Source organism: Salvelinus fontinalis, chromosome 31 (genome assembly GCF_029448725.1).
Source record: "Salvelinus fontinalis isolate EN_2023a chromosome 31, ASM2944872v1, whole genome shotgun sequence".
In the NCBI taxonomy this organism is placed as follows: domain Eukaryota; kingdom Metazoa; phylum Chordata; class Actinopteri; order Salmoniformes; family Salmonidae; genus Salvelinus; species Salvelinus fontinalis.
The window spans coordinates 28,422,101-28,435,903 of record NC_074695.1 but is presented as its reverse complement, the minus strand read 5'-3'; the positions used below and the strand labels follow the sequence as shown (position 1 = coordinate 28,435,903).

Sequence of the window (13,803 nt, the reverse complement as noted above, 5' to 3'; positions counted from 1 at the left end):
TAGACCGGCGACGGCGACCGCCGAGCGCCGCCTGAACAGACAGGGGAGCCACCTTCGGTAGGAGTCGTGACAGCCGCATTGTTCTCAATCCCAATATGCTGGTTAATTTTGCTGTTATGCACATAGCAACATAGGGAAAGGTGCCAATTCTACTGGGAACTAAGGAATATGTTTCAGAACCGCGGACAGCGGCCGTATCCAACGCGGGAGAAAGCCCATTTGTTATGAAATAATATCCGATTTATTAGTGTTACACCATTATTTTTTACATAATATAACCATATACAATTTCAGTATCACATGTCTTAGAGTGATGGACTGTGCCATCCCTGTGGCCTCCGCAATGGATTAGTCCACTGAGACAGGCGCGACCGCTTGACTAAAGACATCTTGGCCGAACAACAGCCTATAGACCAAGCAATCGACCAGTCGACTAAATGGGGTCAGCCCTAAATTCAATACACTGTTTACAAGTAGAACGCATTCTTCACTATGCTCAAATCGTTCTAATTACATAAAAGTGTCATTAGAGACAAACACTACCGTATATGGAATGATTGTTAATTTTGACGTGTGACTGACATCCATTAGACAACTCTGTTTCACATGAACAGCATTGCAATGTGAGACAGTCCATCTGGCTTCTCCTAATAGAACCATCAACACACTACTAAAGATAAAATAAAAGGGATATAGAGAAGAAAACTGTCAATTTAAGAGTACATGGAAGATATTGGTTGTCGAACGGGGTAGTGCAACGTCTGGCACAGACTTCCAGCTACAGGGTTTATATACAGTATAAAGTGTTAACATCCTGGGATATCTTTCTACAATTATCCTCAATTTGAGAATATCACAGCTTTTCTCATGACTCCTCTCACTGAGGAAGTATCAGTTTCATTAGTGACGCCACCACTGTCGTTTCAGACCTAAAAAGCTTCAGCCAAACTCCATGTACTGCACTAAATAAATTAGCTAGTTTTTTCATACAAAACATTCCTTGATGTGTTGTGTTTTTCCAATACTAAGCAGAATAAGAGCATTTCCTTTCATATACAGCAGTCCCCAAAGCTGGCGCTAACCTCAAGGAATGTAAACACAAGCAGTCTGTAAACAGGACTCTCTCTGGGCCCCCCTCCAACAAAACTGACTGACTGACCACCACAAACCAGCCTAATGACGTCCCTCACTGACCCCAAAATTCAAAGAGAAGCGCAGCTGCATTATTAGACCAGGCCAAAGGGGTCTCAGGAGAAAGAGGTGTAAGGAGGAGGAGGAACGTCGGGGACAATGGCAGCAAGGCTCACTCCACTCCTCTCTACTCGAACCATGTTGAGCCTTAGTAGTGGAGAGAACAGAGACCTAAAGCAGACAATCCCACAGAGCACACACTCACTCAGTGGATCACACCATTGCCAATCAGTGAGTCATGGAACAGAAAAATGGGGGGATTAATGATCTGAGAGCAGCCCCAGCTGTCGGCTCCTAACGGGGGACGGACAGTCCGGCCATCCAGTCACTTGGAAGCCCTCCTCTCCTTGCTGGAGCCATCAGCACATTGAAGAGGGGGTTGTAGAGTGGCTCGGGCCCAGGGCTCAGGGCCTGGGTTCAGTGTACCATCAACTATGTTCTATATCCTCCCACTAACCGATGGGGACGCTGTCAGCGCCTCCGCACAGAGAACAAAGGGCACAGACAGAGAGAGAGAGAGAGAGATAGAGAGAGAGAGAGAGAGAGATAGAGAGAGATAGAGAGAGAGAGAGAGAGAGAGAGAGAGAGAGAGAGAGAGAGAGAGAGAGAGAGAGAGAGAGAGAGAGAGAGAGAGAGAGAGAGAAAGAGAGAGAGAGAGAGAGCAATCAGACGTCCCACCACAGCGCAGAGAACAAGTAATTCAGGCCTCATTTGAAGCACACTTATTACATTACAGCCCAATAAATAAATGGGCTTCTAAGAGCTAGGGGTCTCAGTTTGGGAGGGTGTGGAGGAACAGCCTGAGTCTGGCCCCATTGTTTGGATTTGTGTGTCTTCATGTGTGTGTTGAGGTGTAATCTTGTCAGTAAATGTTGGTGTTTTCACGTGCTTGTCCATGTATTTATGTAGGAAGGGAGGGAGGGTGAGTGTGTTCGTTGGGACAGATTTTCACTGTCCTGTCCATGTAGAAACTACCTCCTCTGTCAGCATTAAGACCATCCTAATTGAGCTGAGGAGCGCTGGAGCACTGGCATTGTGGGGTTGATCTGCTGGGTGCTGATAAACTGGTTTCTGTGCTCCAGGGGAGAAGAAAAGGTGCCATGACAGAGTTATGAGGCGTGTAAAAAACCTGATTGCTTCCCCTGGGCAGTGGGCAGGTTCTGAATGCCCCATGACAACCCAGACCTGATTGCTTCCCCTGGGCAGTGGGCAGGTTCTGAATGCCCCATGACAACCCAGACCTGATTGCTTCCCCTGGGCAGTGGGCAGGTTCTGAATGCCCCATGACAACCCAAACCTGCAGACACAATCTCACACATCCAGAACAAGGCTCAGATACCAAGGCAGGAGCACTACTTCAGTCAAACCCCCAAACCGACTCCAGAAGGCTTCTCACAAATTAAATCTAAATAACTTATTTCATATAACTTAATACATATTTCTCTTTTGGAGGGAGCCCCAAATCCTGCCGATTAATTTGACCCTGTGTCTGACAACAAACCGCTTTCATTGGCTAACCCAAGCAGTGTTTTCTTAACAACCTAGAGTGTAACAAATACCTCAGAGCAAACAGACTTGTGTTTATCCTGAGCTCAACACAATAACAACAAAAATGTTACCCCTTCACCCAGGCCAGATCTATACATTTGCTGTGAACGCTTCTGAAATTTTCTCTTTAGTAACCAAGAGTGGAACAGTCACAGAGAAAGAATAGAGATCCCATACATTATTTCCCTAGTTCTGACACGTTAAATATTTCACACACTGTTGGCAAGGAGAAAGTGTATTGGTTTTACATTCCAGCAGCCAGGATGAAAGCGAGAGACTGGCCAGTGGTGGTGCCACAGAACTGGCCTGGGTCATGGCCTGTGCCAGACAGCCCAGCTTTTACACATGTCTGTAAACATGCATGCTAACTGGCTGACTGTGTTGTTCTCTTACATGCTTTGCCTACACTATGCCCCTCTAGAACCTCTGCCAAAGAGAAACATAGAAACAATAGCATCATAGACAATAAACACCACGGCCGGCCCACTCATTAGGCAGGATTATGCGGCAAATTAACCAGGGCGGCATTTTCTGAGCTAAACTGACCAAGACGCACCTCCAACAACCACACATAAAACCTCACATAATTCTGCCCAAAAACAATGCCAATTTCTCTCAACCAGTGGCATATGGGCTTTTTAGGGGAGCGTTGATGCCGCCCTGTGATAAGCAATGCCCACGTTGTCAAAGCCAAGGGGCAAAATATTTTGATTGTCCATTCCCAGCACTCCTCTCCAGGGTGCTGTTGGAGAGACCCATCGCTGTGGTGTCCACCAAAGTTTAGTCCAAAAATGATCTAACATAAATGATGCAACAGATATAGGATATGGTATAAAGAGTATGTGGCTTTTTCTGCAGCCTATTCTGTAGGAGATAAAATGTTTGACTATTTAAAAAAAAAAAACATTTTTTTGCAAATAGATTGGGGCTTCTATCAATTGAAATTTTCTGCATAATTTCCAATCCTCCAAATATATTTTTTTATAAATAAATATTATTTTAAATATACAGTTGAAGTCGGAATACACCTTAGACAAATGCATTTAAACTCAGTTTTCCACAATTCCTGACATTTAATCCAAGTAAAAATTCTCTGCCTTAGGTCAGTTAGGATCACCACTTTATTTTAAGAATGTGAAATGTCAGAATAATAGTAGAGAGAAGGATTTATTTCAGCTTTTATTTCTTTCATCACATTCCCAGTAGGTCAGAAGTTTACATACACTCAATTAGTATTTGGTAGCATTGCCTTTAAATTGTTGAACTTGGGTCAAATGTTTCGGGTAGCCTTCCACAAGCTTTCCACAATAAGTGGGGTGAATTTTGGCCCATTCCTCCTGACAGAGCTGTCAGAAGGACAGTGCACCCACCCAGTGCACCCCAGTGCACCCTGATTTTTTAAATGTTTTTTTAGTCCAGTCCGGACCAAATCTTAACCAATCATAGATGTCTATGTTTGGATCAGATTTGTTTCGTTCCAGACTAGAGCTGTGGCGGTTATTATCAAAAGACTGCCGGTCTCAAGGTAATTGACCATTAATTAACATAAACACATTTAGCATCTCCAGGCCTCCAAACATACAAACTGCATACAAGCCACTGATGTGTGCCTTTGGAACATATACGCTTAAAAAAGTACAATAAATCTATTTAATATACACCATCACAATAAATCCATTATTTATTTTGTCAGGTCTGAAGAAACATGATATGACAAAAATGTATTTCAGAAGAATAGAATATGAGTTGTTATCTCGCTCTGCTCCATGCCATAGGCTGTGGTCTTGTTAATTTAGCAGACAAGATATGCTTATAAGTCCCGTGCCCTTATTTTATTTTATCTGATTTTATAGTAAGAAGAACATAATTGAACTTAGCTGAATAAAAAAGAAATGATATTTTTACCATTCTGGAGCGAGTGCACATATGAAATGGTTATGTTGAGCATAGAAGTGATAATTTGAAACAGGTAGATTTAAAGTTATTTTGCAACTTTGGTTGTGAATGATACAACATTTAGAATGTCTTAGAAAAAATATATATATATATGGGCTGCTTGATGTGACTATAGACTATTGATGATTTGAAGTAGCAAAAAAAGCTTGGGCTCTGTTCCTCACCTCAGGCTGCACAGCTGTTCTCTCATCAAGGGATCATATTTTCACCCATCATACTATTCTCAATTGAATCTTGTCTTTACTAATACAGTACCAGTCAAAAGTTTGGACACACCTATTCATTTCAGAGTTTTTCTTTATTTTTACTATTTTCTACATTGTACTCTCTGTTCATCATATATGCATAGTCACTTTAACCATATATACATGCACATACTACCTCAATCAGCCTGACTAACCGGTGTCTGTATGTAGCCTTGCTACTTTTATAGCCTCGCTACTGTTATTTTTCACTGTCTTTTTACTGTTGTTTTTATTTCTTTACTTTCCTATTGTTCACCTAATACCTTTTGTGCACTATTGGAGCCTGTAAGTAAGCATTTCACTGTAAGGTTTACACCTGTTGTATTCGGCACACGTGATAAATAAACTTTGATTTGATTTGATTAGACTAATAGTGAAGACATCAAAACTATGAAAAAACACACATAGAATCATATAGTAACCAAAAAAGTGTTAAACAAATCAAAATATATTTTATATTTGAGATTCTTCAAAAGCCTCCCTTTGCATTGAAGACAGCTTTGCACACTCTTGGCATTCTCTCCACCAGCTTCATAATGTAGTCACCTGGAATGCATTTCAATTAACAGTTGTGCCTTGTTAAAAAGTAATTTGTGGAATTTCTTTCCTTCTTAATGCATTTGAGCCAATCATTTGTGTTGTGACAAGGTAGGGGTGGTAAAAGACCAAGTCCATATTATGGCAAAAACTGCTCAAATAAGCAAAGAGAAATGACAGTCCATCATTACTTCAAGACATGAAGGTCAGTCAATCCGAAAAATATCAAGAACTGTCAGTTTCTTCAAGTGCAGTCGCAAAAACCATTGAGTGCTGTGATGAAACTGGCTCTCATGAGGACAACCACAGGATGGGAAGACCCAGCGTTACCTCTGCTGCAGAGGATACGTTCATCAGAGTAACCAAACATGAGCAATGGACATTAGATCGGTGGAAATCTGAACTTTGGTCTGATTAGTCCAAATTTGAAATGTTTGGTTCCAACCGCCTTGCCTTTGTGAGACGCAGAGTAGGTGAATGGATGATCTCTGCATGTGTGGTTCCCAACGTAAAGCATGGAGGAGGAGGTGTGATGGCGTGAGGGTGCTTTGCTAGTGACACTGTTTGTGATTTATTTAGAATTCAAGGCACACTTAACCAGCATGGCTACCACAGCATTCTGTAGCGATACGACATCCCATCTGGTTTGCGCTTAGTGGGAGTACAATTTGTTGTTCAACAGTACAATGACCCAACACACCTCCAGGCTGTGTAAGGGCTATTTGACCAAGAAGGAGAGTGATGGAGTGCTGCATCAGATGACCTGGACTCCAAAATCACCTGACGTCAACCCAATTGAGATGGTTTGGGATGAGATGGACCACAGAGTGAAGGAATAGCAGCCAACAAGTGCTCAGCATATGTGGGAACTCCTTCAAGACTGTTGGAAAAGCATTCCAGGTGAAACTGGTTGAGAGAATGCCAAGAGTGTGCAAAGCTGACATCAAGGCAAAGGGTGGCTACTTTGAAGAATCTAAAATATATTTTGATTTGTTTAACACTTTTTTGTTTACTATATGATTCCATATGTGTTATTTCATTGTTTTGATGTCTTCACTATTATTCACCAATATAGAAAATAGTTTTAAAAAAAACTAAAAAAAACTTGAATGAGTAGGTGTGTCCAAACGTTTGACTGGTTCTGTATGTGAAAGTTTTGATTTAGAATGACCCATGATCAAATGGGCAGGAACCGGGCAGGGGGAAAACTACATGTCATCTGTATGCACTCCAATAGCAAATGGAGGCTGCACACATTCCGCTGGTCCATTTTTGCCAGGTAGGCTACTTCAGTTTTATACAGTAGTGGAGAAAGTGCTTAATATGAGCAGCTGAGAAATAAATATAAAAACACTTATTTCACTCCAAGCATCAACCACTGTTTGAGGAGCATGTTCTCGCTGCTGGACAGGTGATATTCCTGTTTGAGGAGCATGTTCTCGCTGCTGGACAGGTGATATTCCTGTTTGAAGAGCATGTTCTCGCTGCTGGACAGGTGATATTCCTGTTTGAGGAGCATGTTCTCGCTGCTGGACAGGTGATATTCCTGTTTGAGGAGCATGTTCTCGCTGCTGGACAGGTGATATTCCTGTTTGAGGAGCATGTTCTCGCTGCTGGACAGGTGATATTCCTGTTTGAGGAGCATGTTCTCGCTGCTGGACAGGTGATATTCCTGTTTGAGGAGCATGTTCTCGCTGCTGGACAGGTGTTATTCCTGTTTGAGGAGCATGTTCTCGCTGCTGGACAGGTGATATTCCACCCAAACTCTGTATGTCATGAGCTCTCCACCCTGTTCCTGCAGCTACCCAGTACTCTGTATGTCATGGGCTCTCCACCCTGTTCCTGCAGCTACCCAGTACTCTGTATGTCATGGGCTCTCCACCCTGTTCCTGCAGCTACCCAGTACTCTGTATGTCATGGGCTCTCCACCCTGTTCCTGCAGCTACCCAGTACTCTGTATGTCATGGGCTCTCCACCCTGTTCCTGCAGCTACCCAGTACTCTGTATGTCATGGGCTCTCCACCCTGTTCCTGCAGCTACCCAGTACTCTGTATGTCATGGGCTCTCCACCCTGTTCCTGCAGCTACCCAGTACTCTGTATGTCATGGGCTCTCCACCCTGTTCCTGCAGCTACCCAGTACTCTGTATGTCATGGGCTCTCCACCCTGTTCCTGCAGCTACCCAGTACTCTGTATGTCATGGGCTCTCCACCCTGTTCCTGCAGCTACCCAGTACTCTGTATGCCATGGGCTCTCCACCCTGTTCCTGCAGCTACCCAGTACTTAATTTGGGAAACGAAGTGAAATCTGTTCGGGAACATCGACAGTAACATGTTTTCACAACAAAAAAGATTTAACTAAAGTGTTGGCAGCCCCTCTGCGGGCTCGAGAAAGGAATAAAGTAGAGAGAGGAGATGGAAATGCATAGTGGTGATATATTCTGTATAGCTAAAAATGCGTCACCCAATTAATTATGAAAATCTGAAAAAAATCCCTATTACAAAAAATCCCTATTACTAGGCTATTCAAAATTGCCCTGCACAATCTATGAACCAACAGCATGGCCTAGGGCTACACATTCTCTCCAAGACTCATAGATCGACATTTTGTAGCGTAGCATATTGTAACCAGTCCATCCAGTATGCATAATAATACAGTCCACACTCAAAGGCGATTACTCAAATTTGTTTAATTTTTGAGTATAGGCTAGACCAATTATGTACCAAAGACATCTTAAATCAGTTTTATGTTTTAATGAGATGCGTAATATGCGGTAGGCTATGTATAACATAACGGCACAATCATCATTTTAATTCCGTTTTTTGGTGGGGCTTGGGCTCATAAGCCTATGCGTATGCATAAGCTCTAATACGCATATGGTTGTTTTGAATAAATCATCACCTTAGATTGCACTGTGCATTTTGTTGTGTTAGGCTTTGAAACAACATCCACAATGACCATGTTTTCCACTCAGTTTCAACCTGCTGTTGAACTTCTTACTTCAAATCGATCATCATAGTGAGGTGAGTTTTAAAAGCATGATGATGTTTTGGTGATAAGTGTTTGATTTTCGTTGTATTTGCATTGATGTCAGAGTAGTTAGAGGGACAATAGCAGGCTGAGTAATAGGCCATTAGGACCTGATGGAGGGACAATAGAGCCCAGAGTACCAGGCCATTAGGACCTGATGGAGGGACAATAGAGCCCTGAGTACCAGGCCATTAGGACCTGATGGAGGGACAATAGAGCCCTGAGTACCAGGCCATTAGGACCTGATGGAGGGACAATAGAGCCCTGAGTTCCAGGCCATTAGGACCTAATGGAGGGACAATAGAGCCCTGAGTACCAGGCCATTAGGACCTGATGGAGGGACAATAGAGCCCTGAGTACCAGGCCATTAGGACCTGATGGAGGGACAATAGCGGGCTGAGTACCAGGCCATTAGGACGTAATGGAGGGACAATAGAGCCCTGAGTTCCAGGCCATTAGGACCTAATGGAGGGACAATAGAGCCCTGAGTACCAGGCCGATTAGGACCTGATGGAGGGACAATAGCAGGCTGAGTACTAGGCCATTAGGACCTGATGGAGGGACAATAGAGCCCTGAGTACCAGGCCATTAGGACCTGATGGAGGGACAATAGCGGGCTGAGTACCAGGCCTATTAGGACGTAATGGAGGGACAATAGAGCCCTGAGTTCCAGGCCATTAGAACCTGATGGAGGGACAATAGAGCCCTGAGTACCAGGCCGATTAGGACCTGATGGAGGAACAATAGCAGGCTGAGTACTAGGCCATTGGGACCTGATGGAGGGACAATAGCGGGCTGAGTACCAGGCCTATTAGGACCTGATGGAGGGACAATAGAGCCCTGAATACCAGGCCATTAGGACCTAATGGAGGGACAATAGAGCCCTGAGTACCAGGCCATTAGAACCTGATGGAGGAACAATAGAGCCCTGAGTACCAGGCCATTAGAACCTGATGGAGGGACAATAGAGCCCTGAGTACCAGGCCGATTAGGACCTGATGGAGGGACAATAGAGCCCTGAGTACCAGGCAATTAGGACGTGATGGAAGGTCAATAGAGCCCTGAGTACCAGGCCATTAGGACGTGATGGAAGGACAATGGAGCCCTGAGTACCAGGCCATTAGAACCTGATGGAGGAACAATAGAGCCCTGAGTACCAGGCCATTAGAACCTGATGGAGGGACAATAGAGCCCTGAGTACCAGGCCGATTAGGACCTGATGGAGGGACAATAGAGCCCTGAGTACCAGGCAATTAGGACGTGATGGAAGGTCAATAGAGCCCTGAGTACCAGGCCATTAGGACGTGATGGAAGGACAATGGAGCCCTGAGTACCAGGCCATTAGAACCTGATGGTCGTTAGCAAGTTGGGTACTACCAAAGCATGTCCAGAGTGCATAACAGGAGATTACCTTGACTCAACGGTCTTGTGGAATTTTACTGTGGTCATGACTCATGACTGCCGGTGTGGTGGTAATACGACCGCAACAGCCCTAGTCCAGACAGCCCTAGTCCAGACCGGCACTTACATATTTTGTCTTGCCCATGAATGGCACACATACACAATCCATGTCTCAATTGTCTCAAGGCTTAAAAATCTTTATTTAACCTTACTTCTCCCCTTCATGTACACGGATTGAAGTGGATTTAACAGGTGACATCAATGAGGGATCATAGCTTTCACCTGGTCAGTCTATGTCATGGAAAGAGTAGGTGTTCTTAATGTTTTGTACACTCAGTGTATATCAATATGCAAACTAGACCAGTATCAGATCTATGCTTGTCCTAACGTCATCACCACATGTCCTTAAAGATCAAAGCCATGTTCACTATTCAGACTATATATTTGTCTTGGACGGAACTGTTATCAATCGTTTCAACCACTCAACCACTGCAAAGATTATGATCTCCCTCCTTTCACTCAGCTGCTCTGTAACAACATGTCCAGTGGTATTGGAGCACCACTTCTCAGGCAGGTCGTATCCGAATATCCATTCTCAGAGTGGCAAAGCACAGCTAAATTGATTGTCTACTCTACACTCATGAAGATCAATGACCCTGACAGGCTTCTATGACGACCGTGATGTATTGATTAAGAAGAAGAAAAGGACAGCAAAGAGAAAAACATACACAACAGCAGCAAATATCTTGAGAGATGTAAATGTAATTTCATACATCCATTTGAATATGTGACCTGGAGCTATATTGAGTAAATAATAAAGAAAAAGTGTTCTGCGTGTCAAATAGATATGCCAAAACCCCTGAATCCCTAATACCTTGGCACACTGAAAGGGACTTTGACATCAGTACGCTTTAAGGCACATATCCACTCTGTGAGTAGATAACAGTACTGTAATAGCACAACAAATACCACTGCTGTCTAGACAAATGAATGCTCACAGCCAGCACCTAAGAGTGAATGTGATGAGATGTGTGCCAAAGTGGGAAAGGACTGGCCATGGTCCACGATGATCACAGAGAATAGAATGTTGTCTCCACAATAGTTGCATTCTTCTTCTGTGGTGTTCTTAGGGTGGTCCAAGCCCAGAAAGCTGAGCAGGAAGAAAAGCACCATTTAAACAGATATTTTCATGTGGCTTCATATGTGGTTACCAGGAACCATTACCAAGAGATCACAAGAGATGTCGGTATTTGACTTTCATTAATTGTACAGCTTTGACTTTCACAGGTAAATGCCTGCAATATTTGCTAAGAAAAGCAGTGCAAATCTATTAACATCTTCACCTTCCACGACAGAGAATGTATGAGGACCGGACAGGTTTAATGATTTACAACTAGAGGATAACAAATTGAGGAATAGGAGCCCCATTAAATAGATCTTGTGCATGCCTGTAACACACACACACAGCCATAGCCTATGGCAGACGGTGGAATCAGACATGACTAATTCATTTAGTATAAAGAAAAGAAAAAGAAGACAAAGCAAACAAAGGAGAGGAGGGATAAAAGCAAAAGGGAGGGGGGGAACCTCTGGCCTTCCTTCCATCCCATTCTTTGTGGAAGACACACCACTTCTAGGCCTCCCTCCCTCGCTCCACTTGGGCCTCGTTTTGCTGAGTCGCTCCCTCCAGGCCAGGGCTGGTTGGTTCCCACATTGTGGCTCGGGGCTGAGGGCTGCTGCCTCTGGCTCCCTCCCTGGCTGCAGTAGGAGCTCTGCCTTCCAGAGAGACCCTTGGGCCCAGGAGCAAAGGTTACACCAACACAGCCACCGCTCTGCACCGCACCACAGCATGTCAGGACCTCACCAACGGTTGCCTTGGCGCTGTATTAGCTAGCCAGGAACTTCCGACTTGAGGTTAGCTCAAAGGCTCAGTGATTAGCCTTGTCCAAGGCCCTTCACTATTTCCCTTTTTCCTTTCTCTCTCTCCACCTGCACCTCTAACCGGTCTAATTTCCCTTCTTCATCCTCCTCTTTTTTTTACCTGTTCTTCACCATATCCCCCACAATATTCCTTAGTTCATTTGATGAAAGACAAAGGGGCTTGTCACCAACATCTTTGTTGAATCAATATTGACCTGACAAATTGTACCATTTATTGTTCCAGTATCTGTCTCTCTCTCTTTCTCCTCCCTCCTCTCGATCTCATCTGTCTCTCTCTCTTTCTCATCTCTCCTCTCGATCTCATCTCTCCTCTCGATCTCATCTCTCCTCTCGATCTCATCTCTCCTCTCGATCTCATCTGTCTCTCTCTCTTTCTCATCTCTCCTCTCGATCTCATCTGTCTCATCTCTCCTCTTGATCTCATCTCTCTCCCGCTCTCTCATCTTTCTCCCTCTCTCCTCTCTTCTTCTCCATCTCATCTCTCCCTCTTATAAATGTCTAAAGATTAAAAGCCATACAAATATGACTAACTGCACATTATTCATAGACTATCCCCCCACTCTTAAGAGTTCTGTTTTCACAGAGTCCATTCTCTGCCAGGCTATGTCACTTAGGCTACAAACAGGTGCATGCCATTACTGAGTGATAACACTGTTCCGGTAACATTCCACATGACGAGCAAGTGTGTAATCGATGTTGTGGGAAATTAAGTTAGAAAAAAGTAGTTATAATTGCAGAATGTAAATATTCGGTTCTCTCACAAGTGGGAGCCGACCACCCAGGATGCTAAATAGTCCCCCCCCCCCCCCACACTCCTTGCCTGACGGGCCGAGGGATGTCTTTTTGTGTCTATCTGTGTGTGAAACATAACCAAAGCTGCTGAGGCTTGCACACACACACTGTGCTCTGTCCCTGGCATATATAGATCTGGTTGCTACAGATTGACATGAGTAAGCATATTCTTATTATTCTTATTATTTAAAGAGAGAAACAGACAGAAAATAGGAAATAGTAAATAGGTAAGAAAACAGCACCCAGGCAGCAACTTATTTCAGCCATTTTATTGTGTGGATGGATGACTTATAACTGCAAGTAAAATGTTGTCCTATGACCTGCATCGTCCACGCATTTTCATTGACTTTCATTACCCTAATCCTCATAATCATCAACATCTTTAGTCTGAGTGCTCAATGAGGATTTAGAGTTTTTCACCTTAAAGCCTTGAGGCACAATCTGTGTATGAATCAAACAGAGGCGGCAAGACATGAAAGCAACCCGGGTGCAGTACTGTAGCCTAGCTCAGTGGAGGCTTTGACAGAGAGACTAGGGAGAGCCCTGCTGCTCCATGTGAGTGTTACAGAGTATTTTCAAATACTTGGCTTGGTAGTGACAAATACATCTTGATGGTCTCTCTCTTTCATTAACAACTACTCTGTTCTTGAAGTTCTCAACAAACCTGTTCTGATCACACTGTTGGTGTTTGAAGTGTCGCCAGTTTATCTCCATGGTTAGAAAATGGGAGTGTCAGAGGGATTTAAACATTGATTAACGGTTTTGGATCAGACCTATAAAACAGGTTAATTTTCCACTTTTGTGACAGTCTCAGAAAAGTGCAGCAGTAGCTTAAACATCATGGGGAGACAAATATAGTCTGGGCATGCAACAGAATAAATGATTTCCTGATCTCAGGACACATGCAAGTGCAAAACAATATTTAAACAAAGTGGAATTTCCTAGGTACTTAATACATAAACATATTTTGCATCAGCCTACTAAAAGCGTTTTCAATTTGCTTACCAGTGTGCCTGTTCATTAAATATAATATAATGTTGAATAGGATGAATGAGAAATACTTAGTTTTAAATTTTTTATTGTGAGATGCTGAATTTATTGGTGTGTGTGTGTGTGTGTGTAATTTTTAAAGATGAACTAATATGTAACTCAATTAGAAATTG

The 13,803-nt window shown here is 43.5% G+C and overlaps 1 protein-coding gene across 5 annotated transcripts in view; it reads right to left on the bottom strand.

The window, feature by feature from the left end:
* The window catches only part of LOC129829982 (signal peptide, CUB and EGF-like domain-containing protein 3), a 124,222-nt gene that overhangs the window by 109,861 nt on the left and 558 nt on the right, over positions 1 to 13,803 (bottom strand). The gene's annotated exons all lie outside the window — the stretch shown is intronic.